This window comes from Meleagris gallopavo, chromosome 1 (assembly GCF_000146605.3).
Source record: "Meleagris gallopavo isolate NT-WF06-2002-E0010 breed Aviagen turkey brand Nicholas breeding stock chromosome 1, Turkey_5.1, whole genome shotgun sequence".
Lineage (NCBI taxonomy): Eukaryota > Metazoa > Chordata > Aves > Galliformes > Phasianidae > Meleagris > Meleagris gallopavo.
In genome coordinates, this window is record NC_015011.2 from 124,802,396 (window position 1) to 124,830,073 (window position 27,678).

At 36.6% G+C, this 27,678-nt stretch overlaps 1 protein-coding gene across 1 annotated transcript in view; it reads left to right on the plus strand.

Annotated features, from left to right (window-relative positions):
- Positions 1–27,678, plus strand: part of LOC100550272 (P protein) — an 85,461-nt gene that overhangs the window by 1,793 nt on the left and 55,990 nt on the right. The window lies entirely within an intron of this gene.

The following is a 27,678-nucleotide window of genomic DNA, read 5'->3' on the forward strand; positions in this document are numbered from 1 at the left end:
TCCACAACATTCAAATTCTGGGACATTTTCATACTTTTTTCAGTATGAAGTCCTGCTTTAAAGCTCAGTGGTACCATAAAGTCCTTGATGTGAAAACCGTGCTCATTATCAGAGCTGAAGGAGATCCTCTAATCTTTTAAGATTACTGAAGATAATCCTCATTGGCGTGAAAGAGATAGAAAAGAAAGCTGTGAATGTAAAATAGAAAAACAGCTAAAACTCTATGAGTCCACTTGGCAAGCATATCATTGTCTGTATTAAGGAAATATCAGAGACCTGCTTCGGTTTATGACACTGAGCTAATAAAGAATCAAAAACCATATTGAACCATCAATTTTTGTTAGCATGGCCATTTTTCCAAGTTTGAAAAGATAACTCTTGGCAGACATATATATATATATATGGATGTATGTTATTAAGAATAAAATATGAAGTATACGGGATAAAAAATATGTTTCATGTCACCTATACTGATGAGAATTTATAGTTTAGATGGTAAATCTTGGATTGTAAAATGGAAAGGATGAGAATCTGTATAAAACACAGAATTCAGTTGATACTGATAAGGTTGAAATTCTTCTATTTGTCTTTGTAATCTTTGTAAAGTGATTGTTTGTGATAGAGTTCTGTAAATTAGAGGAAGGATAATGATCAGTGGTGACATTGGAGACTCCTATAAAGAAATACAGAGTTTTGCTTAATTTTATTTACTTGCCTTGTGCACTTGTTTATAAAAAACCTGAAAACTACAGAGCATCCTTCTTGGAAACCTTGGCCTTTTTTATTTTCAGAATAATATAGAATATTTAAACTCATTATGTTGTATTGGTGAGTCACCACAATATAATAATACAGACTGTGCAGTACTATCAGAAGAGGTATATTCAGTTGGAGGATAGCATTCAGGCTATCACACAGAGCAAGACAAGAAAACTACAGCAAGCTCTGAAACTCTAGGTGCAGAAGATAATACTGGTCTATCTACTTTCCTACCACAGCAGACACTTTCCAGATACTAAACCCTTTTTTGGAAAAGGAACAAAATGATTCTGCTTGCAACTGTGTTTGGTAATCCAAAAGAGAGGAGGAAAAGAAATCTGAGTCTGCAATATAATTAATTCAAAGTGATGAATCAGATTGCTCCATCAAACAATCTCTATGACACTAAAGAAAATTGTAATTGTATCCTGGATATGTATTACTTAAACACATATTATAAAATATCTGCAGCACAGTTGCTGTTAACACACCTAAAGTGAAGAGAGGCACTCAAAAGGAGTTGTCAGAGGCACTTGATCCATAGCAGTGTGCTCTAGATGACACTGCTTGAAGCAATGGAATCTTACTAGATGATACTAACTTTAACCATTCTGTGATTCTGTGATAGCAAAACATAAAAGCTAGGCTTCAGTTGAAAGCCAGTTTATGTTAAGTAGAATTCTAAATTTTAAGCGGCTGAACATTAAAATAACTTAATGGAGAGACATTCATTTAATTTTGAGTAATATTATCTTGTTCTGCTCAGCTCAAAAATAAGTCATAAAGTTGAATAATTTCTTTTTATTCCAGAGGACTATTCAGAAAACTGTTTTTCAGTATTCGATCCCTAGTAGTGACACATGTGAAGAAGCTGTGGAATGGAACAGTTAACTTCTGAATGTAAAAATCAGAGAAAAAATAATGAGTAAACTGGGGCTTGTATGTAGCATTAAAGGTTTTAAATTTAACCTTACTGAATATATAATTTTCAGGGCATGAAGAAATTGAGTAGCAGAGCTTAGACTTAAAATATTTAAGTCTAAAATATTTATCCTCTGTGAGTTAAGCTGACTTTGAGGAGAGAGATGACTACGGTGATCTTGTATTTTATGTCTCTTCTGCAGATGTCTTAATTTGAAAGAAGACTATGGATTCATGTAGCTCATCAACATAACAAGTGCAGGATGTTCAGCAACCTGTCTTGCTTATTTCACACTTCTGGTAGAAGACGGAAAATTTAAATTTCACCTTTTCCTTTCTTTGAAAAATAAAGCAATGAAAGTTGAATAGCACTCACGAATACTTACAGTAACTGTTCTGCTGGTGGTACAATAGTGGTAGTAGAAGAGGGTAAGGTTCACTTTATTTGAGGTGTTGAATTGAATGGTCAGGTCAGTGAACTCTTTGTATAATTTAAGACTTTAATTCACCTTCAGTGTTTACCCTATGAATTTTTTATCTAGACATTTCAGCAGAAATATCCCTTTCAAAATATTTTCAAATAGGTAAAATTAAAAAAAGTTACTATCTTATGATTGAAGACTGTTTGATGAGTTCATGTAGACCTTTTCCTTCTTACTGCTTATGAGCTAAAGTTCCTGGTTATTGTGAGGATTGGCAGAGGCTTAATTAGCCTTGATTCTGTAATTCTTTTTTGATTGCAAAGTTTGATTATTGAGAGCTTGTAAATTTTTACACATTAAAAATATTAGAAGATATTCAAGAATTGTACGCAGTTAAGAGATGAACATAAATGCGTCTGTTTAGTGAGGCAAATCTGGTTCAGATTAGCGTGAAACACAAAATTTGTGAAAGCTGTGAGGGTTGTTTCTTGCAAAGCTAATCAAAACCATAACTGTTCAGTGTTCACTTCTGTAGACAGATTTATTCTATTTGTTTGAGTTATGCTTCCAATAGAGAAATGACGTATTATATGGGATAGAAGCCACACACATCAGTCTACCTATGTTTAACTATATAAAGCACATAGGAGAGTGCACAGCATTTTCTTTTGGAAATTGATAGGAAGAAAGGAGCTGGTTTTCTTAAATAAGTTATGGATAGACGCTTTAATAGTAGAAATTGATTACATCAAAAAACAGGAATGAGAAAAAATTATTAATGATTCTGTAGTTAACTCTTGGTTTTGAAGTGAGAACACTTGTCTGGAACAAAGCTGCACAAAGAGATATCCCTATGTAAAGCTGTGGCTTACACAGATGGTTTCCCAAGGCTGGAGCAAACCTACTTTGTGGCTTGACTGTCTTTTATTGTGGCTGCAGGATACTGAGTTTCATGTTTGCTGTTGAAATAATTGGATTTCAGAAAAATAATAAACACTTTACTGGTACATTGCTAAATAACAGCCTTTGTTCAGTACTTGATATGAAAATTGTGTAGTCTTTTTCTTTGGTGGTAGGCAAGCAGAGATACAGGAAAAAGAAAATGCAGAAAGTCAATTGGCTAGTTCAGGTTAAAAAGTGGTGTGTGATAAGCAGAACAAAGCAAAAATTCTCCATAATCAATCCCCTTTAAAACTTGCTGTTGCACAAGATACTATCTCATTTATATTTTGAGAACCCATCTTTATGATGCCATTTCTTTTTAATTTGCCATGCCAGGCAAAATAGCTTTGTTAGTGATAATATCTTCCCTTGGATTTCTCAGTCCTTTGAATAATAAACACTGATCCTGCTAGACACTTTAAAAGTGATTCTCCAAGCAAACATATTAGGAATGCAGCAGACAAAAGGGTTAGGTTTGCTCTTAAGAGAGCAATACCAAAGATACTTCTAAGAACCAGTGGTATTTAGATGTAACATATGTGTTGCTGCCAAGTAACACAATGAGAAAAAGATTTAAAGTAAGAGGAAACATTATTGATGTAAACTGTCTCTCTTTTCTTGTTATGATTCTTTCCCAGCTTCCCAGCCCCAACTTTTGAAAAGTTGTCTCCCAACAGTGATTTTCAGTGCGTTGCAGAGTATAGTCATGTAGATGAGCTCTGCTAAGGCAGAGGCTGGCTGAGCTCAGGGAGGTGCACAAGGTGTGGTATGCTGTTTTGGGGCTTGAATTTAGCAGTCTTAAAAGTAGTGATGTAGTAGAGAGCAATAATAAATAATGACACTGAGTGGAGAAGAAGTCTGGAAAAAGCAGGGCTTTTGGATATGGCAGGTATTAAATCACATTTACGTAACCTTCCCAAGAGCTTTCTGCTTGTATCTCTAAGTTGGATGAATATGGAAGATCACATTTTTATATGTGGACTTTGCTTTCGAATATTTCTTGATGAATTTATTTTTAACTAAAACTGTTGAATACTTTCTTATACTTGAAGTTAATTTTGCATTCCTTTAAGATACTCAGAGTAATTTCCTGTGAGAAAATAAAATTTTTTATCTCTGCTTCTGGGCAGAAATAGTAGAAGTCCTTCTACTATGCTTCTGCAGTTGTTGTGCAAAGCTAGGGCAGGTACCTGGAAAAATGAGCATGATACATAAGGATTCCTCTGCCATTTTATTCTCTGTTGCATAGATAGCATCCTCACTTTAAAGACGTCTGAATACTTCTGAGATCACACATCAAACTTGTTTCTTTTTTCTTTTGCATTAAGAAGAAAGGTTCTCTTGATTTCATGGTTATGAATTGTTAAGGATAATTAGCACTGAAAAGGATGCCTGCAGTGCACCAAGAAAAAAAGGTAGAATAGGTATGAAAGATACTATGTACGGCTTACTTCAAACATATCACCTGCTACTGATATTAGAAATATTGCATTTATTTAACTGTAAGGAATATAAATTCTTGGTAAGTATATGTGTTGTGATAAAGGATGAGTTACAGTACGAGTCATCAAAACTGGTGTTCTCTGATAAATTCATTGGTGTGCAATTATAGCTTGAACATACAAATAATCAAATAAGAGCCTTCACTATGTGTTTTAATGTTAATTATTCTTAAAGCTGAAGATGGTATGATGATGAAGATTCTGTGAAATCCTAGAAAATGCTTGCTCTTCATTTGTGTCAATTTGAACAAATTTAATATACATAGGATCCCATTTACATCTATCTAGTCTTGACTTTTCTGTCATTCAGAGGACACAGTGTCACTGTTTCACTGCTGAGTTAAATACTTGTCATTAAGACGGATGTTCCTGGAGGAGAAACAAAAGTTTGTCTTGGTTGTTAATTTCAGTGCAGTTCTTTGAAGCATGAGTAGCCAATACTTAATTAAACTGCACACACAGTCTGAACAAATGAAAAAGAAATACTACTTTTTCAGATAACCTTAAAGTGATGATTTCTCCTCAAGTGAATTCTACTCAGGGAAATCAATGCAGTGCTGATGCAGAAGCTCTTTCCATAATACCTCATTATCCGAATGTGCTACAGTAGCACATGTACAGTATGGAAGACTGTGTGTTTGGAAATCCTGGCTGTATCTAGTCACAGCCGTGGAAAAAGTATAATTTCACTCCTGCTCCTTTAATTTGAAGCCAGAGGTATATTCCTTCACTACAGTAAAATTATTCTGATGGTGAAGTCTGATTTTGCTACATGTAGAGCAGACTCTTACAAAATGTTGGGAAAATGTAGACTAATAATTAGTACAGGAACTGAAAATTCTTGAATTATTTCTGTTTTACTCTTCTAATAACTTCAGCTGTATTAATTTGTTCTGGTTGTGTATTAAGCCACATGCTTTGTGTTTTGCCTTTCTTATGTGAGAGCCTAACAAGAATTCTGATCAAGTCCTATTTCATATCTCTGAACATATATTAACTAAAATACACTTTTAGTCAGACAGGACAAAGTAAATAAACTGTGTTGTTGCTTATGACCAGTACTACTCAAGGCACTGTTTTTTAAAGGTTTCTGGCCACTAGGAAGGTAGATCATTTCTTATCACCACACTTGAAAGACATGTGGTGAATCATTCTGTGTGATATGAAAATTAGGTCACAAGTAGTCCTTCATATCTATATCTATATCTATCTATATATATATCTCTATCTGTAGAGAGTGCTCTACAATGTTTTTATGATCTGTAGGGATATACTCTTCTACTGACGAGCAGTCCCACTGATGTCAGGAGAGCTCTTTAGAGACAGAAAGGACTGTTGCACTCAGTTTCTTTCCAAAGTTAAAACCTTAAAAATAGCAAGTAGGAAGCTCTTCACCCAGCATTGTTCCTGGTAGAGAAGAAAAATAGGAATAGGGAAAAAAAAGAAGACAAAGAAATAAAATATCTGTTTGGAGCTGGGGACATGGGAGGATATTTTCCATATCTCCAGGAAATGTATGTGTATCACATTTGAATTCTTAAGGGAATCTTACTTTTGCCTTAATTTGATGGATTATTTGGTAAACTGAGATCTGGATGACCTGAAACATTTACTAGGTAAAAATAATTAACTGTAGCGTTAATTACCTTCTGAGAATTTTTTTTCTCAAACTAGAAATAATGAGCAATAATGTTTAACAGGGCCAAAATGAGAAGAGTAACTGTAAGCTATTGACAGCACATGAAGACATGCACTTAGAATAAAGGATACTTTACGTATAGATGTATAACAAAAGAGGTGACTTGCTACAGTATAAAAGAAAAAATTTTCAGATAGTTTTCTCTTTTTTTTTCAAAATTTTAGTGAAACAACAAATTATAGGAGTCATTGTTACTTCCCAATTCATGATTTAGAGCAGAATTATTTGATGAAGACATCTGATTTGTGGAAGTGAAGTGTACAACTTGTTTTATGTCTAAGGTATGACTCATGGGAAAGGTATAGAAAATGAGTCAGTCCTTCTGAGCCTTGAATGCCTAACTTTATGTTGTAACTTTGTTGAAAGGTTAGAGAAAACACAGGTGCAAATTAGTTACTGGAAACAGCTTAGAATTAAAAAAAAGAGGTATGTAGTTCTTTCAAGAAGATAGATGCACTTTATAAACATGGTATTATTTTCCTTTTGCATGTACGTTTCATAAGAGGGCCTATATAATGTAATTTGTTGAAGTTCAGTGAGTAAAGTGTTTTTCTTCTATGTTAGAAAGAACTGCTGTAGTTTGGCAAATAAACTTTATATGATCTTTTTGAATTCAGCGGATAGGTGTGTGTCTTCCAGTCTCCAGATTTTTACTTATGAGAAGAAAAAGCTATACAATCCAACCAGCAACTAATTATCCTAATTATATATATATAAAAGACTCATTTCTAAGTGTCACTACTATGTAGGGAAAGAAGGCATCCATTTTTCATAAAATCCCCAAGTGTTTGCTGAAGATATTGTGGCAAAATTCTGTTTTCTTTCCTATATTATCTCATCCTTTGTTTTCAGCTCGTCTGATGGAATCTTTTCATATATAAAACAACAAAAAAAAAAAAAATCAGCAGGTTTATCTGAATCCAAGTCCCTAGTGTTACTTTGACAACTGTTAGACTGGTATTATCTTCCTTCTCTATTTTCCTATTTTATGTAGAACCTGAGAATGGCACCAGGCTGAAGCTATTTCTAGGATGTAGAGATATTGTCTGTATGTTTCTTTTCAAGTCTATCCAACAGAAATTGATTTTTTTTTTTCCAGCTAGTACATCTAGGGACTTTAGTACAGAATAGACAGCATAAGTGTAAGAAACAGAGCATAACTTTAAGCCACTATCTGTCTTCTGAACGGCAGGCAATGGAACACTGATTGGAGCATCTGCAAACGTTGTTTGTGCAGGAATTGCTGAACAGCATGGCTATGGCTTCTCTTTCATGGAATTCTTCAGGTAAAATTTTAAACTTTTCTATTTAAATCTGTCTTTTACTTTCTTTATGCAAACAATTGAGCCTCCAGTGAGAAAACCAGTGGGAAAAGTCTGTTAAATAAACCTGCTTTTCTAATAGGTTTTGGCCACTGAATTGTGAGCAGGAATCTGATCACATACTTTTTATGTAATGTGGATAGAATGTATAAAGATGTTGTGATTACATGTAGTGGAAACTCCAGGAGAAACTAAACTTCAGAAATCCCTGCTTTGATCACCCTCAATCTTATCTTCAGTACTCTAGTTTTTCTTTACAGTTTTCTTTATTTTAGTTTATCTTCTCTATTAGCTTTCCTTTCTATTGTTTATCTCAAGGCCTTCAAACCTTTTTGACTAACATGATTAATCATATGGGAGCGTCTGGAAAAGAGCCAGTGATAAGACAATGTTTACAGCACTCTTTAACTCTCTTCCCATAGCCCTCTGGTAATATATTTTAGAAAGACAGAATACCCATCAAATCAAATGCTCGGTTTCAGGACCTTCAATATTGCATTACAGTCTTACATAATACAAACTGATAAATAACAGACTTGGACTTATAAACAACAAAAGATGGTGATAATAACAATAATGGTATTGTTTGGGGCTGCTCTGCTCATATTTCAGATATTCAACCTGTCATTTTAGGATGTAGCTTGTTTTTAATATTAACAACATGCATTTTGTGTGGATTTTGTAGAGAAATGTTCTTATGGCTTCTATGACACTGATTGAGTATCTAAGCAGAAACAAGGATGTTTAAAGTCTAACCATTCCTTTCAGTAGTATTCACTGGAATTTACTCTTTGGGAAGACTGAAGATGATTCACAGATGTTCTGAAATCATTTTCCATGCATATTTTCAGTGGAAATAATTACTAGAAAAGGCTGTAGTCATTCCCTACAGAGGGATCTGGACAGGCTAGATAGCTGGGCCGAGGCCAATGGAATAAAGTTCAACAAGACCAAGTGCTGGGTCCTTCACTTTGGCCACAACAATCCCAGGCAACGCTGCAGGCTTGAGGCACAGTGGCTGGAAGACTGCATAGAGGAAATGGACCTGGGGGCACTGTTGACACTTGGCTGAAAATGAGCCAGCAGTGTGCCCAGGTGGCCAAGAATGCCACTGGCATCCTGATTTGTATCAGAAATAGTGTTGTCAGCAGGAGCAGGGAGGTGATTGTCCTCTTGTACCCAGCTCTGATGGGACTGCATCCTGAAGTACAGTGTTCAGTTTTGGGCCCCTCACTACTGGAAAGACATGGCCCTGGAGCATGTCCAGAGAAAGACAACAAAGCTGCAATGGGTGCTGGAGCACAAGTCTATTGAAGAGGGCTGAGGGAACTGGGATTGCTTAGTCTGGAAAAGAGGAGGCTCAGAGGGGACCTTATCGCCCTCTAAAACTACCTGAAAGGAGGTTGTGGTGAGGTGAAGGTCAGCTTCTTCTTGCATGTAACTAGCAATAGAACTAGTCGTAATGGTCCGCTCGAGTTGCTCCAGGGAAGGTTCAGGTTGAACATTAGGAAATACTGCTCCAAGAAAATGGTTAGGCACTGTAATGGGCTTCCCAGAGATGTGGTGGACTCACTGTCCCTAGAGGTGTTCAAGAAATGTTTGGATGTTGTACTGAGGGACATGGTTTAGTGGAAAATATTGGTGATAGGTGGACAGTTGGACTATATGATCTTATAAGACTTTTCTAACTTTGGTGATTCTATGATTTTGAGGAAGTATGTGAGAATTGAATCCAGAGTGATCACAGAAATGTAGTAGTGGAATTAGCAAAAAGAAAGTAAAACCCTACTTTTGCTGGCTTCTCAGCCACTGAGCAGGTAGTTCATGTGTTTCTTCATAATTTGCCTTAGGAAAGTATTTGTCAAATGTGCCCCAATTCAGTCTATTTGAAGGCATGTCCTGGCACTAAGACATGTTACATTTATCCCTTGAGGATTTTGATCTTCCTGTTATTCATGAAGGCATCCTCAAAACACTGATATTTTCTACATTTCTTCTCCTTTTTTTCCCCTAAATTACTCCCCTCTTCCACCTTGGAAAGTGCTTCATAAAACTATATTAATGTTCTTTAATCTTTCCTCTTGAAAAATCTTGTTTGTACTTGAAATTTTCATTATCATTCTAGTAATTTGGAAGATGGGTCTGAACACAGTTCTTCAGACACAGTCCCCTTATTCTGTTTTCTTGTATTGCAAAGATAAGATGAAATATGAAGTACAGAGCTATTTGCTCTTTTTTTGGTTATTGTTGTGTTGTTGTTGTTTATCTGTGCCATTTCAAATTCTTGCTTAATTTACTGTTCACTGTTAAACTGAAGATTCATTCAGCTTTCATGTTACTTCCCATCACAGAGTGTGGGTATATCTCTTCTCCCTCTGCTCTCACTCCTTCAGTTCTTTTTTCCCCCCACATTGAGTTTCTAGCCATTATATCATCAGAAGGCAGAAATAAAAGGGGAATTATGTGATATATCATCTGTTAAGTCAATTAGAAGATCAACACAAAGAAAAATATTAAGTAGTAAAAATAAAAATAATAGTAAGGTTTGGAAAAGGTGATAATGAGTGGTGGGTCATCTGCTTGGTCAAGATAGATGTCAGAGCAAATGAGTGATGTGCTTCTGGAGAGAAACGATTTTATATGGCAGTCTTGATCCTGTAGAAAACATCCAATTTGTTATCAGGTAATTGCTCATTGACAGCACAAACAGTAAGTAGAAGGCAAAGAAAAATAATATGCATAGTGTGATTTTTAGTCTGGTTATTAAAGAAACATGCAATCATAAAAAAAGACAATTTAACATAAAGGAAAGCACCAAATGTAGAGTGGTACTATTTGTCTTAACAAATAGTCAGATCAGAACAGCATAAACTTCCTGCCTGGACAATTTTCAGAGGTTAACATTAGGATTTTGCATCTATTAAGAATACAGTAGAGAGAAATTTTCATCTTCTTCAGACACAGCAGAAAAGAAAGAACACTGAAGATAAGTCTTCTAATCAAGATACTATGTTTCATGTTAGCATTTCATTTTTACTGATATATCTCTGAGTCTGTGATATAGCATTACACTCAGCCAATCTACCCAATGGAATTTGAAAATGACCCATACAATTATTTCTGTTACTAATAAAAAATTTGTTTTCAACTTCATTACATAAGAAGTACTTATTGCTGTGGGACCTCTAATTATCTGTTTCTACATGCTGATAAAATTACCAGCTTGATTTTTAATACTCTCTTTAAGAAATACATTTATAACTTTGTACGTTTACAAAGTATTTCAAACATGATATAAGTCATGTTCTCTCATCTTACTGCAATACAATCACCACTGTATGTCTTTGATACACAATGTGATTTAAAAAAACAAAATAGATAAATGCTCAAGCTATATGGCAGGAAAAGAAAGTGAGGGTTAAATATGTTAAATGCTTTAATTTTATTTAAAGCAAATTTTGTCTGACTGTGAATATATCATGGTGTAGAATATATAGGTAAAGGAAAAATGAATTGGATAACCCTGTAATGCAATGATTATAGGGGAGAGATTATTTGATACATGAGGAAATCAGTCTGCCCAGAGGAAGAGGGTACGAGCCTGGGGGGCCTACTTGAGATTGTAATGCTAAGGTGAGCTGGACATGATCCTGAAAACATTGTGCATATTTTTAGGTTTTTCATTTTTCTGTCATTGCTCTCTCTTTATGTGGTATCTGAGGAGCTGAATTACTATTCTCTGTTTTCACTGGGAGTAACAATAATTTGAAAGTGTCAGAAGATATTGGTTTCTGATAATAGCTTCCTAACAAATTTGTTTTCATCATAGGATTTGTGTTGGGAGATATTCACAGCAAAAATATTGACTGTAGGATATCTCATTTATCCCTGCTTGAGAGCATTCACCCATAAAGACTGTGAAACAGTGCTTCTGAGAACTATTATTCATACACATGGGAGGGCAAATTTGGTGTTCTTTACTACCCCCTGTGTAACCTATTTACGCAACTTATTAAAAATAGCATTTTTAAAGAAACCATTGGGCTCTGTAAAGTCATACAAATGTCTTTACTCAATTATGTGTTAGATAGCATTAGTTTCTGCATTCCAATTCATTTAGTGTCATTTTCCTCTTTTCATTGTTATTAACACCACTCTATGCCAAACACTGTTCTGTTTCAAGACTGATTCCGATCAGAATAAAACCAGCTCTGTTACCTTAAGTGTAGATTTTGATGGTTGAGACTTCAGTCAAGCAATATGACATTCAAACAACTGTACACAATTCACCTGTGGGCTTTATGACCAGCCGTGCATCTCCAGGAACTGGGATTTCAGGATGCTCAAAGTATCCAACCAAAATTCATTGAACTGCTGAGGAAAGATTAATGAGAAAGACACGCAGGTTAGCTCAATCCCATTTCAGTAAGGAAGAGTAATGGGTTAAATGGGTAATGAGATAAATGCTGATGTTTGACATTACATCAGAATTCTCTTAAGTAAAGATGCCACACTTGAGCCAGCCCTTCTCAACAAACATGTTAATAAACAATTTCAACTTGAGCAACTTAATATTTTACAACTTTTGATTTGTAAGACTTCTTTCTCTAAAAGAATCCATGTATTTAAGGTTTATTACATCACACATCACATTTTATCATCTTTATTTTGTTTTCTTTAGGAGCATATGGGAAACATTAGAAGCTTTCTTTGAAATGTGGAAAACATATACTTAAAATCCTATTGCACGTGAAAATGCTCTCCTTATTACTAGACCTAGGGAATTGAATTTAACAAATGTTATTTAGATTTTAACGTTCTGTACTGTGCTAGGAATTGTCAGCACTGGCCAAACAAGTACTCTCAAACAAGCAAATGCATAATTGACATGCACAAGCAAGGCAATTATTAAATCGAATGTTGCTAATTTTACGTAGCTTCATACCCCATGTACGAAAGTGCATTAGTGTGGTACAAATAATTTTAAGAATTATTCCTGAGTTATTATTATTATTATAATAAGTTATTATAAGTTATTATTATTATTATAAGTTATTATAAGTTATTATTATTATTATTTTAATATATCTTTTGATTTGTGCTTAGGTATGTTTATTTTTAGGAAAAAAAAGGAAAACATAGGATTTTGAACCCTTACATAGGAGAATATTTTCTTTTCCAACTTGAAATAGGATTTATCTGTATAATGAATTTTTGGATGGAACTAAACGTAATTGTGTACCTTCTAATGAGAGTCAATATCTTTGAATTCTTTGCTCTGTGAACATACAAATAGTGGTTTTCTTCTCTGCTGTGAAGTCTTTGGATTTGCAAACTAGCTTCCATAAAAGAAATGAAATTTAAATACTTCACCTTATTTTTAGTGATATAAACACTATGTTACTCAGATATTATTGCTATTATTTTTTAAATAATGTTTTTCTTCTATGGTTTATGGAATGTGATTGTATCATTCCCTAAAATTTTTTACAAAGATTTTAAGAAAGCAGTTGCAATGATTTAATTTCTTATTGGTCACTCATTCTCCAGGCACATGGATACTATTTTATTGCCACAGGATACACTCACAGAAGTAATATCTGCCTCTTCCACTTTTAAGCTTCTTTAACTCCATTTAGATATGAGGTAACACTGTACTTAACCTTGTCCTGGTTGACAAGTTTTCCAGTTTGAGAAATGGGCTGGAGTGTGCTGCATCTCCAGAATTTCTGTTTGTGTTTCCTTCTCATAGAAACCAAAGGGGAGGAGGTAGGGGGAGGAGAGCCTGAGAGGGAGAAGAAACAATGAGATGCCTTTGTGTGCCTGGGTCTCATTTCAGGTTGGAGCTGACACGAGGCTAGAACACAGCCCATTTAGAGACTGCTCATGTTCTGAAGCAAGGCTTCTTGTGCTGGTATTAACACCAAGCAAAATGTCACACTTTTACTCCTAGTTTCTTATTCTTCCCCCAGACATGTCTTAGCTTTGTTCTCTACTACCTTTGTGTTGAATTTGAAATTTATTAAGTGCTGACATACAGATGAATGGTGAAGCAGAAGAGAAATCAGATGTGCATCAGGATAGAATGATTCCTGTAGCTAATCTACAGTTAGCTTCCTATGTGGTTTTGTATTTCAATTTACATATAAGAAACCACTTTTTTTTACTTTTCTGTCCTAGCAGTCCGAAATAAAAAATGATTCCTTCTAGAATCCATCCTTCTTTCCTCCATCATCCCACATGGCATGGGGGGAGGTGGGGAGGGGGGCTGATATTCAAGCCTCCTGAAGGAAGGTTGTAGTGAGCTGGGCTTTGGCCTCTTCTCTTGTGTAACTAGTGATAGGACTAGAGGGAATGGCCTCAAATTGCTCCAGGGGAGATTCGGACTAGACGTCAGGAGACACTATTATGAAAGAGTGGTCAGGCCCTGGAATGGGCTGCCCGGGATGGTGATGGGTTCACCAACCCTGGAGGTGTTCAAGGAACGTTTAGATGTTGTGTTGAGGGACATGGTATAGTGACAGCTATTGGTGATATGTTGGACTGGATGATCTTGTAGGTCTTTTCCAACCTTGGTGATTCTATGAATGGTGATTATAAACAAAATCTATGAAGGAAAAGCTCACAATTGCCTTAGATCAGCATTTATGGAAGGCTTAATATATTTTATTTTTTCTTTACACTTCAACTTGTATGCTGTTGTTTTTGTAGATGATTTTTTGCATATAACAATTGCATATGATATTTTTAATTAATTACTCCTTCAACTTACGGAGCTATGATTGGTATTACATAAGTAAACATTGCAGCAAGAATGATGTAGACTGATTTGTTTTGCTTAATAGTCATATTTTTTACATTTATATTTTTGTTAATTTGCAAAGAAAGCTGAAGAGAAGAAAAATCTTATTGCACTTAGTTGGGTGTTAAAGTTTCTTAAAGCTCTTCCCCAAGCCAATCTTTTTTAATGAATAGCATCATAATTCAGGAGCCTTTCTGTAAAAACCACCTTCAAAATGCAGGATTTTACTTGCAAATTATGATTTGTGCTAAAAAGTTGATTTGGAAATCAGCATGTCTGTTCCAAAGAAGAGTGTAGTGCTTCTTCAGTGTCTCTTTAAATAGAAATCAAAGAAAAACTTGAATGAAAATGTTAGAAAAATCTGCAGGGAACATTTTTTCATTGTTAGATGGAGTTTAAATAAAACTCCTTGTTCTAATATGTCTGATCATGAGTTTATATTTTACTCCTACTAATATAGTCTCAGATCAGATGAAAATATTCACTTTTCCAGCAAGCTTTTATAAGGCAAGTAAATTACCTTCTTTTTCATTTCACCGAATTTGATTTCTACCAAATACTGTAGAACTGTTTTGAGTGGTACTCTATCTGAATGTTCAGAATTTCATGGTTCTTATAATTAAAATGTGTTATCCAGCTTTAGGTACAGGAAAACAGAAAGGCTCTCTAGTTGATTAAACTTCTACAACATCAAGGCAGGAATTAGTTTAGAGCCACGTGATGTGGCTTTCGCTTTTGTGTTGAGGTAACTGTACTTTTGTGAAAATGATAAAATACACAAAATGAAGGTCATGCATATCATAGAATCATAGAATTTCTCAGGTTGAAAAAGGCCTTCAGTGTCATCAAGTCCAACTGCAACCAAACCGTATTACCCTCTGCTAAATCATGTCCCTGAGCACCACATCCAAACGGTTTTTAAACACATCCAGGGATGGTGGTTCAACCACTTCCCTGGTGAGCCTACTCCAATGCTTAACAGCCCTTTCTGTAAAGAAAGCTGCACTGAATTTCTTGTTACCATCTCAGGTTATGTAACACATGGAAAAGTTAAGGGTTTGCTTTTGTTAGATATGGTTCTCAGTTAGGCTGTGTACTGTATACTGTTGATAAAGCTGTTTGTTATACAAGGTGAAAAACCAAATAATGCAAAATGTTAATCTTAGTTAATTTGATTTAGATACATTTTCTGGAATGGGTAGATTATTTTAAAAATCTCTCTAACTTGCCCTGCTCAGCTGAGTTTTCTGTCATTCAGATGGTCAGATGAAGTCCTGCCTTTGATTAGCCGTTTTTACTGTGGTCCTTCAGGAGAGTGCAAATAGCTTAGATGTAAAGAAGTGAGCTAATAATAATGACTCTGATAATATTCCAAGACCTTTGTGTATAGTCTTGTATATGGAACATGAATTTTTTGAAATATTTGTCATTATTTTATGTTTAAGTTTTTTCATCTCTGTTCCTATGTTGTTTTTCTGCCAGAAAGACAGTGACTACTGCTATTGCATATGCTTTTCTTGATCTTGCAAAATTTTTTATTCTCATAGTATGTCTTCTGAGAATGTTCTAAAATATTGTCTTTTGCCTAAGTCCTTGCCCTTTGAAAAGCAAATTCAGAAACTGTTATTTTGTTATAAAACTGTGAATATTTGCCTTACCCAGGAGCTGGCCAGATTGCTTGAAAAAATTAATTTGATTTCTCCACCAATGCTATACAAACTATTAATGTGGACTTTCTTTACCGGTTTATTTCATTGTGACTGAAACTTCATATCTATGCCTTGAAGAGAACTCACTCCAAAACAGATTGAATTACATTCTTCTCTGAGCATAATGAGGAGCTTTTTAAATCTGAAGAGTGTGATTTCAGCTAGAGCTAGGAGATCTACATCTAGTAATAGTGGTAAACTGAATGTTAAAAGAAAGGAGGTGAGGAGTACAGGTATGAATATCAAAAACAAGAAGGAAGAGAACAAAATTATTGTGAAAGAAGTTGAAGAAAGAAGTTGAAGTCAGCAAAATTAAAAAAAACAACAATCAAACTAACAAAAACACACAAAAAACCCACCCCCCCAAATTGTTGTATTTTTTATATATATATATCAGTGAAGGCTACTTACAGTAAGGGCTATTTACAATGACTGGGCAAAGAGCCAAAGACGAGCTTGTGACTGATGGTAGCCTTTGCTTTTGCTGCTTCAGTGAGAACTCACTGAAATCCATGGTCTCTGTCAGTTAAATTCTGAAGCCTTTGGGTTAAGTAATTGATTGTGCTATTCCTATGCATTGTTTTCATCAACTTGTAGGTGGCATAGAAGTATAGTATTTTATATATTTATACGTATATAAACTGTGAGAATAAAAGCAGCCTAGTTTGCCTTGTTTTTAGGTTTGTCACTACTACTACATCGATTATTTGGCCTCGTAGGTAATATTTTGTGAATCATAGCAGTATTCCTACACAATGCATAGTCTATCACATTTTATTGTTATTTAAAAAAAACAACAAAAAACTCATATCTGTCATGGGAATGAAGGAGGGATTTTGGGATCCCCAGGCTTTAGTTTTAAAGGTAAAATCTGCCACTAAAAAACTGTGCCTCTTAGGCACAGAAAGGTTTTCTTTTTGAATGTTTCACAGGAATATCATTTTTGACAAGTTGATTGTGTATAACCCTGTATTGCTCTAATAACTTCTTTTTAATGGGAGAACTTTAATTGATGTCAAACTCAAAAGTTCAGTGACGGATGATGTGCCTTCTCTGAGTTTAGAGGTTAAAAATAATTGCCACTTTCACATATGCAGAATGAACTGCCATAAAAATATTAATTCTATGACTATTAGATAGAGACAAATTCAAAATAAATGGCCAGCTCTTTTGATTTGTTTATATATTTATATATATTTATTTATTTTACTGCAGGTGGCTATTAAAAAATGTGACATTTATTAAAGCACACTTCTGTCTGAGGTAGAACATGGTTTTCTCACATTAAGAATATTTGGGTGGAAAACCCCAGAGAGGACTGAAATTGGGTCCTGGACCATGAGCTGGGTGAAGAGGAGCTTGAGTAGGGGAATGGAGGGGGGCAGAATACAGTTATGGTCACTGAGTACCCTTGGGGCTATGGCAGCTTTGCAGTATAATTCATGAATCATAGAATCATAGAATGGCCTGGGTTGAAAAGAACCACAGTGATCATCTACTTTCAACCCCCCGCTATGTGCAGGGTCACCAACCGCCAGAGCAGGCTGTGTGAAAAACTTCCTCTTTTCTTGCATGTCAGAGTTCCTGAGTTTGTCAGCCTCTTCCATACCTGAACTTGGAGATGTGTGAAGATGTACAGATTTTCTGTGAACTGCCTTCCTGGATTTTATTCAGGCTGATACTGTTTTCCTCTGGGTTGTAAGCTCTGACTTGCTCTAAAAGTTCTTGATCAGTGCTGCAGAGGAGAGATGTCTTAAATAAGTCTCAAGCACAGCTAAACAGAACTTTGGCTACTGTTGAGCATGAGGTGGAAATAAATTTCTTTGTAGGGCAAGCCTGCTCCAGAGCCCGCCCATGCTCAAACTCCTTTCATGTTAGAATCCAGATCCAGAACAGAAGGCAATCCTTGAGGGCAGCTGTAAATGGAAGCAGAGTAGGAACAGCAGGAGCCTGTTATGAAGTGTAGCTTGACTAACATGAACACTGTCTTCATGCTGTACTACCTGGTGTACATTTAGCAGTAAGACACAGTTCAAAAAACTGCATCAATGAGTGTGAGGTTATATAATTTCATATAATACTATTTTAAAAGGAATTTAATGTGGTTCATAACATTTTGGGTCAACCCTTACCTCATGGAAATTGGAGATTTTCTCCATGGTCATGTTAATCCAGGATTTTCTACTTTTTTATATTATTATTATTTGTAAACAAGAAGAAAGAATATTTTTCAAAAGGGAAAATCATTTCCAGCCAACCTGATAGCTTTCTATGAAGTCATTACTTGCTGAATAGATGGAGGAAGAGCAGTAGATGTTGTATACCTTGACTTCAGTAAGTCTTTTGACACTGTCTCCTATACCATCCTTATATTGAAGCTTAGTAGGTGTGGGATAGATGAGTGGTGAGTTGAAAACTGGCTGACTAGCAGAGCTCAGAGGGTTGTGATCAGTGACACAGTCTAATTGGAGGCTTGTAGCTTGTTCCCCAGGGATCAGTAGAACATCTTCATCATCCCCCTAGTCTCATTCAACATCTTCATCAATGATCTGAATGAAGGGATAGAGTCTGATCTCATCAACTTTGCTGCTAATATGAAGCAGCTGACGCACTAGAAGACTGTGCTGCCATTCAGCAAGAATGTGTCTAATTCTGGGCTCCCCAGTTCAAAAATGATTTTCTAGAAAGAGTCTAGCAGAGGGCAAAAAAATTATTAGGAGCCTAGAGCATCTCCTGTATGAGAGAAGGCTGAGAGGAGATCTTATCATTGCTTATAAGCAGCTAAAGAGTGGCAGTCAACTGGATCGGGCCAGATGCTTTTCACTAGTGTGCAGTGACAGGACAAGGGTGAACAGGCGCAAACTGCAACACAGGAAGTTCCATCTGAACACGAGGGAGAATTTTTCAATGTGAGGGTGACAGAGCACTGGAACAGGCTGCCCAGAGAGGTTGTGGAGTCTTTCCTTCTCTGAAAGTATTCAAGACCTGAGGGGAAATGGTAGATTAAGAATAGATATTAGGAAGAAATTCTTTGCTGAGAGAGTGGTGAGACACCAGCACAGGATTGCCCAGGGAGGTTGTGGATGCCTCTATTCAAGGCCAGGCCAGGCTGGATGGGGCTTTGAGCAACCTGATCTGGTGGGAGGTGCCCCAGCCTATAACAGGGGGTTTGGAACTAGATGGTCTTAAAGGTCCCTTCCAACCCAAACCATTCTGTGATTCTTTGACCCATCTGTATGCTTTCCTGTGCAACCTAGCACAGGGAACCCTGCTTTAAAAGGGGATTGGACTTGATGATCTCCAGAGGTCCCTTCCAAACCCTACAATTCTGTGATTGTGTATTGTTTATCTTGAAATATGCCCCATCATACCTATACAGTCAGTGGAGAGGAAAAGTGAAGACTTGTCCCAACATCTTTAAGGAATATCCCGAGAAGGGACTAATTACGTTATGGAAGTTCCATTCTCTTAGCAAACTAAAAGTAGCCATATACTGCCATGGCCAAAAGCTAAGTAATACAAATTGTACCTTTGATAAGCCATATGTACAGTTAATTTGTTAACAGCTCTTAGGTAAAAAACTACAGTCTAGCATATATACAAAGAAATATTGATACATGACACATAACTCTAACTGCTTTCAGATTCATGAGACCTAAATGTTGAAACTATTAATTAATCTTGACAATTTTTAGTGGAAATTACACTGGTATGTGAGTATGTCTATGAAAAACGTAGTATCAGAGAGCAATTAACCATACATTAATATGATACAGTTAATGAAAAGTTAAGATTTCAAAATTTTAATTAACACATATTGAAAAAGCAGTAAATTAAGATCTCACAAATTTTAAAATAATGTACATTTCAAACCATTCTAAAGCAGTCTTCAGATATTATTGACCAATGCAAGCTCTAAATTTCCTGAATTAGTTTTATCCCAGAGGAGTGTACAATAAAAAATGGATGAATGTACTATTTTAACAATTAATGTTCTGGTTATCTTCATATGACAAAAATATCTCAAATCTAAATACAATAATAAAAATGAGGAGGGGGGTTCACCTTCAATTACAGTACCTGTTGTGATATAAGCTAATTTCCTAAGCTCCCACTGGAGCTTTCAGCAGGAATGTAAACATTGATTCACTTTCCTAAAGAAATATTTATCTAGTCCTGTATCTAATACATTTTTTGTGGGGCTGCCACATGGGACCATTCTTAATTGACAGATGCAAGCTGATGGGACAATCTCACATCTCCAACAGCACTTCATGCCTTTGTTTAGGCTACCGGTTTGACTGTCTCACAATAGACTCAGTGAAATCTAATCTATAACTTGTATCGCTCTGCAGTAAACATGCGTGTTCTAAACACTACTTATTGTACTGACTAGATTTTCCATTGTCGATGGTGGGAACTTAGACAAAAATAAATCAAAACACCCTAACCGTCACATATGCACACGCCTGAATCTGAAGCTGAGTCCCAGCATAAAACTCTCATTCTGCATACACTGGCATTCTATAAAAATTCTTCAAATAAAAATACAGAAGAGAAAAATAAGCAATATCTAAGACAAAAACATATTAATATAGAGCATATGTAACACATTCATCTGTGTTCATTTTGAATTCTAACTCACTACTCTTTCTCCTTTTCATCCTCGATGCTGGTCTACCTTTCCTATTTATTCATCTCTTCCCTTGTTATTTCCTGGTCAGTATTATGTAGGATTTTCTTCACCCATAAAGATGTGTGAGAATAATGAGAAAAGCAGAGATAAAGACCAAATACTTCACAAGCTTCTGAACAACTATCAGATTAAATGGTCGGGACTTTTCAGCAGGAATAGACTGAGAAGGGTTCAAATCTATAATTCATCTAGCTAAATAAATAGGGAGAATTTAAATGATAATCACATTCTTTAGCCAAACACCTGCTTTCTGAGGCTGTTGACAGGGGAAAGACCTTGAGTACACAAGTGAAGGTACTCTCTCTGTTACTACAAACTTAGATCAGCATAGGGTGTGAGATTCAGCAGGACTGGGCAGCTCTCCTCTCCTTGTATTGTTTTTTTTTTTTCCAGGTAGACATTCCTTGCAACGATCATATTGTTATTTCCATGTGATATGAATTCAGCTTAAGTGGCCAAACTGTCTTACTAATGAAGTACATGGATAATATATTGAATTTTATCCTAGGAAAAATCTTGAGTGCCTTTCCCTGAGCATCTTAGTCTTTTTGAAGATTGTATAGGGGTGCTAGTCACAATAGTTGTGCACCGTAAGAAATAATGCAGCAGCAAGCAGGCATCATTTGTTCAGGGTATTTTGAAGGTAAAAATAGAGGAAGATCGACTTGTTTTTGGGTTTCCAGCTTCCAAAATATATTTAACTAACAATGTGCAGTTCTTTGCTAGTTAGCCATACATACGTTTGAAAGCTCTCATCCCAGTGAAAATGTTGAGTGTGTGTTGATTGCCCATAAAATAATAGAAGCTACAACAGTTTATTGTGCAAACAGCACAATAACACCGGCTAATAGAGCAAATTCTCAGATACAAAACACTATTTTTCTAACATAGTGACCACTGTTAGTTATGTGTTTTCACCAGTGATGAACAAGAGTCTGCATTCCATGCTTTGTAAAAATCTTCACCAGTGGAAATGACCCACTGTTGCTATTGCCACTACTGAAATGCATCATCCACAGCCTCTTTGTACTCATATCTGCTGCTTGGTCTCTATTAACATTCAGCAAGTGTTGACAAATATCAATGGTTCCATTTTTTCTGCACAGAGGAATTCAGTGACACATTTCTGCTCTATCTGCACTTCTATGCCAGTCTGCCCCCCTGCTGCCATCTGTCACATGGCAACAAAATGTAATGGAATGTTGGTGGAAAGTTTCAACCACTCCTGCCATACCACCAACATACACCTCAGACGTCATAGTCCAACATAATCAAATGGGAGGTGCTGCTTTCAGAGAAGTGCCCTATTCTTATGTCTTTTGCATTTATCCAATGTATGAGAATAACTTCTGTAACAATCATGAACTGTTGATAGATATTATCTGTACAGTCTTTGAGTCTGTTCAGGTATATGATGGGGATCTGAATGTTACAGTGTTTAGTAAGAATTTTTGCTGCACAAAAAATGGAAAATCCGCTGTTTATCTTTTTAGTGTATAGAAAAACCAATGTCCCTAGAATATTTTTTTCATTGGACTCATAATCTTACATCTTTCACCCTTTCTTTTTTAATTGTTGTTTCTTCTGGCTTCCTACATCCCTTGTTAAGTTCCTAAGTAAATGAACTATTATTCTTCCTTACATGAGTACCATCTAGTGTTACTTTTGAAAAATGAGTTAGTTAAACCCCTGTTATAAGCACAAGTTTTGGAAATCTCATCATTAAATGTGACTATTTATATATAAATAATTTCATTGACAATAGCTAAAATATTTGTTAACACACATAAGTTCTTGTTGAAAATGAAACAGTATTCTGAAAGAATTCTCATTGCTATGTATGTGCTGTGCTGATACTTGTTGTAAATCACAACTTAAGAAAGCATGATGTTTGTTCATAGAGGAACACATTCTGTCTTTATAAACATACAGATGAGTATTCCAATGGCAAAGCTGTTATGAGTTTAATTAATTGCATTGCCATTTAACGTTAACATTACAAAAAACTTCCTCATGCAAGAATAATAAATCAAACACCATCTGGTTATTGCCCAGGGCCTTCATGGCATAAAATACATGCCTATGTAGTTCTGTACTTTCCCCATTGACTGGACTTGTTACACATAGTTCAGGATCACAAAAGGCTTTCTGGATTTTGACTGCAATGAAGATTGCTTTTATCAAACCCAAGATAATTAGAAATATTACCACGTGGTCTTCAAAACCATGAAAACAGTGAATAACAATGAATGAATAACAAATTGGAATAATCTGAAATTAAGAGTGGGTATATGCAACACAAGCTCTACTGAAAATCAAAGGTAAATCTGAAGCTAATCTTTCCTTATGTCCTCATGAGCTTAATCATATAGACTGTATGACTTTTGTTTTTGTAGTTCAAATTCATACAAAATTAGAAACAGTTCCTGTTACCATGGCTGCCCACTAGCATATCTAGTTTTCAGATGGCACAACATCCTTGTTTCTGAACTAGAGAGAAATGGATTTGATAAATGCACCACTCAGTGAATAAAGAATTGACTGGATAGTTGCACTCAAAGAGTTGTGGTCAGTGGTTCAATTATCAGGTGGAGGCTAGTGGTAAGCAGTGTTCCTCAGACATCAGTACTGGGACCAGTGCTACTTAACATCTTTATTAGTGACAAAGGCAGAGGGGTTTTCTGATTACATGAACTGTGTGGTCTGGTTGATAGGTTGGAGGGAAGAGATGCTATTCAGAGAGACCTTGAAGGGCTTGAAAGGTGGGCCGATGGGAACCTCATTGAGTTCAAGTAGGTTTTCCAAGTGCAAGGACCTGCATCAGGGATGGGGTAATATCAAGCACAAATACAGTCTGGGAGGAGAACGAATTGAAGGCAGCCCTGAGGAGAAGCTCAGTGATCCAGCAATGTGCATTTGCAGCCCGAAAATCCAGCTGTATCCTTGGTGCAAGAGAAGAAGCACATCTGGTAGGTTGAAGGAGGTGGTTCTCCCGCTCTGCTTCTCTTTTGTGAGACCCACATGGAGTACTGCATTCAGCTGCAGGGCCTCCAAGATAAGAAAGGTATGATGGAGCTGTTGAAGCGAGCCTAGAAGTAGACCATGAGAATGTTTGGAGGGCTCAAGCACCTCTCTTATGAGTAGAGTCTGAAACAATTTGGATTGTTCATCCTGGAGAAGACAAAGCTCCAGGGAGACCTTAAAGTGGCGTTCCATATGAAGGGCCTACAAGAAAGCTTGAGAGATCATGTAGCAAAAGACAAGAGTGGTAGCTTTAAACTATAAGATTAGATATAAGAAAGAATTTCTTCACCATGAGGGTGATAAGGCAGTGGAACAGGTTGCCCAGAGAGGTTGTGGATGCCTCATCCCTAGAAGTATTCAAGGTGAGGTTGGATGGGATTTTGAGCAACGTGGTTTAGTGGGAGGTGTACTTACCCATAGTAAGGAACTGGAACTAGATAATCTTTAAGATTCTTTCTATTCTATGATTCTAGTAAAATCAGAAGGTTACAGGTGGTACTTTTTTAAAGTACTTTGCTGGACCAGGGGCAAAAAAGTACATTGGAAATGATGTGGAGTTTTATTAATTTTTGTTGCTTATTTGGTGCTCTAGCTACATGATTGAAATATTTTTCTTTGTGGCTTTTGCATAAAAATGTAGTGATTCATTCAGTAACACTTAGCTCTGTGACCTCTTTGAATAACCTCCTAAATTTTAGTACAAGAACAATGAAATTTCTGATCTTTCCTTTTCTTATCTGCTTATTTCCTTCTATATCATTGTTGCAGTTGCTAATGTCAACTTAATAAATATTGAATTTGTGACTTAGCATGTATAATTTATAATGTACATCTAATCAGCCCATTCTGGTTTAATATATATATTTTTTAATTTAGTGGATGCAATCAAAAAGGTTCTCTGCTGGTATCCACAACGTATGTTTTGCTATCTAGGTGCTGTCATAAAAATGATAATCTGATATGAAAGCATACAGTGTTCCTTGAATGTCGAATGATAACTTGTGTTTACTTCAACAGAACTGAAGGAGGATGCACTCTTAGAGAATCTAATGGAGGTGTTAATATATTTCTAGATAAACTGTCTTTGTTTTTTTTTCAGCTTATTAACTCATTTCTCAAAGCATTTTATCTACTCAAAAACAAGACTACTGGATATATTTAAAATTCATTAGCTAGAAATAAAACAAAACTATTTTTCTACCAAGTAATTAATGCCTATTGTAAAGCACACTTTTAATAGCATGGGTCAGAGTTTATATAAAAATTTTTGTTTATGTCATTAACAAGCATTTGATCAAGAAAATGTGATGACAAAGTGATTGAGATTGGAACTGGTTTTCCATTTACAGGCTGATATTTTAAAAGCTGTCCTAACATGTGCATATGTATTTGAATTGGCCAAGGACCTGAAACTTTATGCGAATACATAGCAACCCAGTGAAAATCTGCTGGAAAGTCTTTGATTCTCTTGTGCTTTAAGTGCCCAGCCTTTATATATCAGAAAATCAGGGGCTATTGAACTTAAAGAACTTAGGTTTTTAGGAAATTCGGGATCTTACAATTTCAAATAATATTAGAGCCCTTCTGTAAGGTTAACTACAGAACATTCATGTTATGTTTGTAGGTGTTGGATGACTCCCCTTTTAAAAATTAATAGAAAATTATGGAATTCTGGAATTCACAAATGATTTTGGTTGGCATAAGATACTTGATCTACTGCATGTGACCATGTTATTTATTGCTCTTAGGATGAGTAATGAATGGTGCAAATAAAACGTAGGAAATATCAGGCACGTTTGAATATACTAAACATGGGTTAAAGTAGAGTGATCTGTGTCATCTTTTGATTTCAATACTATATGAGGTAGAATTTTACAAAGAGAGACTTGTACATATTTCCGCAAACGTATAGTAGAACGAAAGCATTATTTTCCAATAGAAAACCAAACATTATAGACAATAAATAGCTTTCAGATTCAATTTATTAGCCTATTTAAAAAACTGGGAGTGGGGAGCATCGCTATCTCCTCAGTTTTATGAATCTCAGTAAAAAGTTAAGAATAATACAAAATACATGTATCAAAGCAAGAACAGAAAACCACTTAGAAATATTCAAACTTATGTGATGTCTGGGTCTCTATAGAACAAGATTTGTTGCAATTGGATAAAAGTTAATGACAACTGCCTTGGTAATACAATGAGCATGTCACAGGAGGCAGAATGCTTTCAGATCCATGTGTCACACAGGTACAGGTGACATGGGCTGCGTAGGGAGAGCCTAGAAAGAGCTGCATCCGTGTGCCAGCCTAATGCTCAGGAGAGTAGGATGGTGTGCAGAGGCTGAGGTAAGAGGGCAGGAGAGCGGGCCCGTCAGTGTTGGCTGTTTTATTGGACAGGATGAAAGGAGTGTTTGTGATGCTACTGATTTGCATCTTGTTCTTTGTGTTAGAGAGCCAGAAGCCGAGAGGAGAACATGGCTAGAGCATGGAAGCTCGTGTCCTCTGCTGCACAGCTGGAGAGATGTTCCATTTTTGATATGGACATCCGTGGAGAGATATTTAGTCAAAAGGACAGTGGGATTGTTGCATGATGGGCAGGTGGTACTGGCAACTGGCATTGTGACTGCATGGGCATGTCACAGAAGGCAGAATGCTTACAGATCCATATGTCACACAGGTACTGGTGCCATGGGCTGCATAGGGAGAGCCTAGAAAGAGCTGCATCCCTGTGCCAGCCTAATGCTCAGGAGAGTAGGATGGTGTGCAGAGGCTGAGGTAAGAGGGCAGGAGAGCGGGCCCGTCAGTGTTGGCTGCTTAATTGGACAGGATGAAAGGAGTGTTTGTGATGCAACTGCTTTTGCATCTTGTTCTTTGTGTTGGAGAGCCAGAGGCCGAGAGGAGATCATGACTAGAGCATGGAAGCTCGTGTCCTCTGCTGCACAGCTGGAGAGATGTTCCATTTTTGACATGGACATCCGTGCAGAGATATTTAGTCAAAAGAACATAGGATTGTTGCATGATGGGCAGGTGGTACAGGGAACTGGCATTGTGACGGCATGGGCATGTCACAGAAGGCAGAATGCTTCCAGATCCATGTGTCACACAGGTACTGTTGCCATGGGCTGCATCGGGAGAGCCTAGAAAGAGCTGCATCCGTGTGCCAGCCTAATGCTCAGGAGAGTAGGATGGTGTGCAGAGGCTGAGGTAAGAGGGCAGGAGAGCGGGCCTGGCAGGGTTGTCTGTTGAAGTAGACAGGATGAAAGGAGTGTTTGTGATGCAACTGCTTTTGCATCTTGTTCTTTGTGTTGGAGAGCCAGAGGCCGAGAGGAGATCATGACTAGAGCATGGAAGCTCGTGTCCTCTGCTGCAGAGCTGAAGAGATGTACCATTTTCAACATGGACATCCGTGAAGAGATATTTAGTCAAAAGAAGCGTAGGATTGTGGCATGATGGGCAGGTGGTACTGGCAACTGGCATTGTGACGGCATGGGCATGTCACAGAAGGCAGAATGCTTACAGATCCATGTGTCACACAGGTACTGGTGCCATGGGCTGCATCGGGAGAGCCTAGAAGAGCTGCATCCCTGTGCCAGCCTAATGCTCAGGAGAGTAGGATGGTGTGCAGAGGCTGAGGTAAGAGGGCAGGAGAGCGGGCCCGTCATTGTTGGCTGTTTTATTGGACAGGATGAAAGGAGTGTTTGTGATGCCTTGTTTTTGCATCTCGTTCTTTGTGTTGGAGAGCCAGAGGCCGACAGTAGATCATGACTAGAGCATGGAAGCCCGTGTCCTCTGCTGCACAGCTGGAGAGATGTTCCATTTTTGACATGGACATCCGTGCAGAGATATTTAGTCAGAAGAACCGTAGGATTGTTGCATGATGG